The sequence below is a fragment of the Oenanthe melanoleuca genome, chromosome 10, assembly GCF_029582105.1.
Source record: "Oenanthe melanoleuca isolate GR-GAL-2019-014 chromosome 10, OMel1.0, whole genome shotgun sequence".
NCBI lineage: Eukaryota > Metazoa > Chordata > Aves > Passeriformes > Muscicapidae > Oenanthe > Oenanthe melanoleuca.
Window position 1 is genome coordinate 14,701,309 of NC_079344.1, and position 6,000 is coordinate 14,707,308.

A 6,000-nucleotide genomic window follows, 5' to 3' on the forward strand; every position below is an offset into this window, starting at 1 on the left:
TTCTTGGTTTGGTCCTTCCCCAGACTGCAGGTAAGAGCAGGTGTCTTACTCCTCTGGGTATCCTCTCCTGCCAGGTGGGGGTCTGATGGCAAATTTGTCATATGAAGTAAGGCAGGAAGGCAATTAACATCCTTGGCTTTCATCACAGGATGATTTGCCAGCTGCTTCCCCCAGTCTGTTTTATTGTGAAGCATCTCATTAAAAAGCAAAAGGGATTTAAAAGGTGGTTTGAAAACCAGAGGTGAGAAAGGTTCTCCTGTGTCTGTGGTGTGGTGTTTCATGGCTCAAGTCACTTATTTGCTCACATCCCTGCCCTGCTCCAAGAGCTTGGATGAGCACGAGTCAGTGTGAGCTGAGCAGAGGCTGCTCCTGCTCTGAGACTTTGGCTGGTTTTGGAACCAAACCCATGGTGAGCTCTGTGCCTAAACTGAGCTGATCACAGGTTGATTTAGCAGGTTATTCCCTTGGCTTTGTGCAAATCTGATTGAGCCCTGGCTCTGTGGGTGCTGCTGCTGCCTCCTGGCCATGCAGGGCTGTTGGAGGTGCCTGGCCCAGGGGGCACAGGGGTGCTGAAGGTACCAGGGAAGGGGCCAAGTCTCTGACTAATCCTCATCCCCCTGCCTGGGGCTGGTGCAATACTTCAAATCTGTTTTTTCTCCCTTCCACCTGTGCTGCACAGCTGGAGAGTGGTTGGAGGTGCAGTGGTTTAGGGGGTTCTGTGCATCCCTCTGGAGCATCCAGGCTGAGCACTGTTGGGTACAACAGCCCAGGCTAAGCCATTAGAGTGACTGTACATGGCATTTCTCTCTGTCCTTTTGCCAGGTTTTCTTCTGAGGATAATATATGTGAATGTTGGCTAACAATGTCAAGGACTGCTGGAGGAACCCTTGCAAATGACCCATTTTTTTAGTGAGATAATCTGTGGGTTATTAAAAAGACATATATTTAAAAATCCTAAAGTCAACAGATTTGCATGAAAAATTGTCTGCCTTGCCTGGCTTGCTTGACACTTTGGCTGTCTCAGAACAGATGGGACAGCATCCAGCTGTGGGAAAGGAAATACATTTAATGTTCATATTGTGGCCATTGAAATGTGAGGGGCACCAATGGGCTCATGAGGAACCACTGGGAAAACCCCCAAAGCCTATCAAAGCCTAGGCTGCATAATTTTGACATAACAGCACTGCTTGGAGTAGCTGAGCTAGGTCTAATGGATGTCCAGGCTGCTCTGCCCTGTCATGAGAGATTAGGTTTGATTAAGACCAGTTTGTCTCAAGAAATCATTTGTCCCTGCAGGTCCATGCAGGATGTTCTTGTGGGCTTAAAGGAGAACCTCTGAGGAGGCAGAAAGCTGGTTCTTTCTGGAGAGAGAAAGCATGAGAGACAAATGGATTGAGAAGAGAGAAAGTGCCCTCAACTCTTCCTTTTTTCAATAATGTTGCTGGTAAAAGAGAGTTCTCCTGGTGGAATCAATCTCTTGCTGCCCTGGTGGGTAGGAGCTGCTTTGGCTTTGTGGTGCTTTCTTGGAAGTGTGGAACCAATTCCAAAATAATTCATTCTGTGTGAGAAAACTCAAAGGTGAATTAAAAACTTGCTTCATCTGTGCCATCCCTCTTCCCTGCCTTCCCCAGGGAGTTTTGGCAATGAGGGCAACATCCAGGCCCAGGAGATGGCCCTGCAGCATAGAGAGACCCTCTCTCCCTGCAGCCCCTGCCAGGCAGGTAGAGTCACTATACTCATCCAGTATTTCACAGCTCCCCTCTTCCATGTTTATTCCCCTCCTTTCACTTAGAGATGAGCCTGGATTTACCCCTTCCTGGCTCTTGATAAAGTTGATCAATGGACCATCTCAGCCATGTGCAGTGGGCAGAACAAAAGCTCCTGAGTGTTCAGATCCACCTCCAAACTGCACAGCTTGAGCCCATCTCCACGTTTAATTACTCCAGACCATTCCCATGTGTCTCTGGGAAAGATGCATCCCCTCATCTCTGTATCTGCTTAAAAATTCTATCAATTGCCATTTTTCTAAATCCTTCTATCAAAGAAATCCTCTCCCCTCCCTCCTAAATCTCCTGCACTTGGAACTTCAGGGAACAGAGCAGATGCAGTTTGATGCCCTCATCCAAACTAATGATTTGTTTCTGGCTGAGAACACGTTACCATCAAGGGGTTTTAATATTCTGCAGAATTTAGTGGAGGCCAATAGAGTAGGAGGGGGGTTAGATGCTCTGCCCTTGCCAAGATGTTTATGCAGCAGGAATGTTATTTATGTAAATCTGGAAGCACTCTTGAAGCGATAGCCTCGCTCTTGCATCTCAGACTTTTTTCATTAAGTCATTGATCTTTCTTCAAAAAAAAAAATTTTTTTTAAATAAAAAAAGATCCCTCTGAAAACCTAAAACTCGAGCATGAAAAGTACTTGGGGAAAAATATTTACTGCATAACTGCTCCAAACTGCCCACATTATAGAGACCACGGCAATTCCTGGAGAATGCTGGGGTAACAATGCTGGATTAGGGGTTTCACACATCCCCTCTCCTCTTCTCCAGCTGCCTCCTTTCTCCTCCTAAATGAAGTTATTGCCTGTTCCAGCATCTCACTGTCCCCTTTAGGGTGAGCCTGCTTCCCCTAAACAGGCCATGTACACACACTAAATTAAAGTATGGAATATAGGAAGTCCTGATGCCTGCAGTATGTGCACAGCACCATCCCCATCTCCAAGCTGTTCCTTTCTCACCAACCCCAAGCCCTGCAGAGACCATGTTGCTTTCATGAAGCAAACAGATTCTGGCACAACTCAGTTTGTGCTCCTGTCTTTTTTTTTTTTTTTTTTTTTTTTTTTAAGATGTGCTCTCCTTGTAAAGTTTTGAACATTTTATAAATTTCCTCCCTGTACATAACTGCTGCTCACAGCTTTGTCTGTTAAAACCCAGAATATAACAGGAAAGTTTCTCAGGATGGATTGAAAGGCACAAGGTGGACTCCTATGGATGTTTTTTGGGGGAAATCAGGACAAAGTATCAGAGCAGGGCAGCCTTGTCCCATTGAGTGCTCACTGTATATATCCATGTAATGTGTATTTATCCATATATACCATGGATATATCCATGGGAGACAGGGATATAAAGCAAATGAGGTGGTGCAGGTAGAGAAGGCCTGGATGGTGCTCAGAGCCCAGGGTCACAAATTCAGTCTCAGCTGCCTTCCCTGGACTGACAAGAATAAACAACCTGCAGCAGTACTTCTCCAGAGCTCCAATATCCATCCTGAAGAGGTTTAAAAAGTATCTCCAAAAAAGGCTAGTGGCAATTTTGGATCATTGTGTGGATACACTGAGCAAGATCAGCAAAGCTGGAGGTGCTGTGACCTGCTCAATGAAATCCCCACTGCACAAAAGACTCTCCCTGGGCAGAATTGTTCTGCTCACTGTGGCAGTCAGGAGCTGGAGAGAAGTGGATGCTGTGTTTCAGGTATTTGAATGTGATGATTTCCACCTAAGAACAGCTAACCTGTGTTCTGCAGCCAGCAGAACTGTCTCTGTGTCAATATAGTGAGTGTGGGGAAGCAGCAAGTCTGACAAACAGCACATTCCTGAAAACCAGTAACATGAAGCACTTGTGGATGGAAGGGAGGAAGGACTGGAATACCCTGGGAAATAACACTGATCAATAATGTCATCTGCTCAGGTCAGACTCCTGATTAATTGGGAAACTCTTCCTTGGAGTGTAATTCCTGTGATCTATGCAGATAGTTCACCTCACTTATCTTTTGGGGATTTGCTTTATCTGCACCAGCAGCAGAATTTGGCCATATCTGATCCTCTCAGAACCCCAGCCAACCCAAGGGCAAAATATAAACATCTGCATGGAAACCATTTTTGCAGGGCATATATGGTAATGATGGGGATTCAAAGGCAGCAGAAATGCACCTACAGATAGCACTGTGAGCATCCCAGACCACATCTCTGCCTCTTGCTCATGGATCCTTCCAAGTATAGCACATTTGTGAAGCTCACAGCAGTAGCAAAGGCAGTGAAAAAAACTGTGACAACAAGCCAAGTATTAATGCTTTTATAACCCAGCAACCCAGGCAACAGCAACAGAAGGAGTTGTTTTACAGTCAGCACCTGACTGCAGCAAGGCCATCAACATCCAAGTCTGTCCAAAGCTGAGGGAGCACAGGGAAACATCTTGGATCAACCCTCTGTGTTTTGTGGTTTTGCATCCCAAAGCTTTACTTTCAGCACAGGAGACCAGGAGTGCAGTGGGCTGGACCCACAGAGGTTGGCAGATCACACCAGATGTGCAGCTGTCTGTAAGCTCCAGCCAAAGAGCTAAAATTAGCTTTTAGAAAAGAATGTTAAAAGCAACCAAGATGCATTTTTTATAGCACTTTTTTTTTTCTTTTTGTCATGTATTTTGTTGGGTTATTTTTTTTTTCTTCTAATAGCAGGTATGAGACCAATTATCTGCATTTTCTCTGAGCAGTTGTTACTGAGGTTTATTAACATCTGGAGTTTGACCTAGACCATCAGTGTGTGGCACTGGTAGCAAACAGGATTATGATGTGGCAAGGGGACATTCTTATGTGCATAAAGAATTCTTGGACTCCTTCCTGCTAGGGATGCTTGGATCCCTCAGAGATGGGTGTGGGGTTTATGAGGAGGGGGAGGAGGGGTTACTTGCTGGTTTTTGAGTCTCCATGGGTAACACCCTACCCGTGGGGCAAATAGCAGGCAAATCAGAACCAGGAAGTGATGTGGCACATGCACATGAAAAATGATGGGTGGGGAATGCTAACCAAACTCAAAAGGAACTTGGGATAGGTGCCAGCTCGTGTTCAGGTTCAAGCCCTTTGCTTGGCTCCTAGTTGATGTCACTCAGTGGCCCACTCAGTGAAACCCATCAGATGCAGTGAGGGCAGGGAGGAAGTTTCTGGTTGTTTTTGTTTTGAAACCTGATTTGGACCAGGACGTGCTGGGGACTGTCCCTTGGATGGATTGCTCGTGGCTCCTGCATTGCTCAGCCCCTTCCAGCTGCCTCTCAGCCCTTCAGCCCTGCCATGTGCTCCTGGTGGGATGGGAAAGGCTGATCAGCCGTGCCTGGTGAGCTCAGTGCAGTCCTACAGCCAGGAATGAGCCAGGGCTCAGCCAGCAGCTCTAGCACTTCACAGCTTGAAGGGAAATCTGCAAGTGGCTGGGCTTGGAAAATCACTGAGGACACCTGCTGCCCTCACTGGTCATTAAACTTCATTAAGGATGGCAAGTCCCTCCTGAAGTGCAGTTTTCACTCCAGGTGGTTCCCTGTCACAGCAGGGTCTCCTTTAGGTCCCAGTGGAGCCAGGATCCTGGGCTTAGCCAGGATGGGAGAGCCAGGTTTGAGGGGGTGCTAGATGTCAGGTGTATTTATACAACTCTGGCTCTGAGCTCTGAAATCAATCAGTGCTGGATCACAGCTTTCCCAGCTTCTTCATCTGAGAAATCCTGACATCACCACGGGGTGACCAGACCACAGCAGTGATCAAGCCCTGCATCCTCTCCTGAGACACTGGGACTCAGGAGCACCTGGAAGAGATGGAGGATTCCCAGATTTCACATGGGATCCAGTCCCAGCTTTATTGACCCACCACACCATGTGGAAGGTGCTAAGTGACCACAGCATGAGCCAGGGTTTATCTTTTGGAGATAATTATTCTTTAGAATGAAAGACTGTGGATTAAAGAATGTCCTCCAAGAAATGCTGAGCCCAGGTAAGATATGGTTTGATGAAATAATTAAGAAAACATGCCTGGTGTCCTTCAATGGAACATGCAAACCATCTCTAAATGCTCATTTGTTATGTAGAGATTTTGCTGCCTGGATTCTAATTTTTCACAGCTGTAAACAGAAGACAAAGGGTGGTGGGGAAAAAAAAGTCCTAAGTAGGAAGGAAGAGGTGTGTGATCAGAAAACCTTTGGCAAGTTAAGAGGATTAAGAAAGGCCCCAATGTTCTGATTTTAAA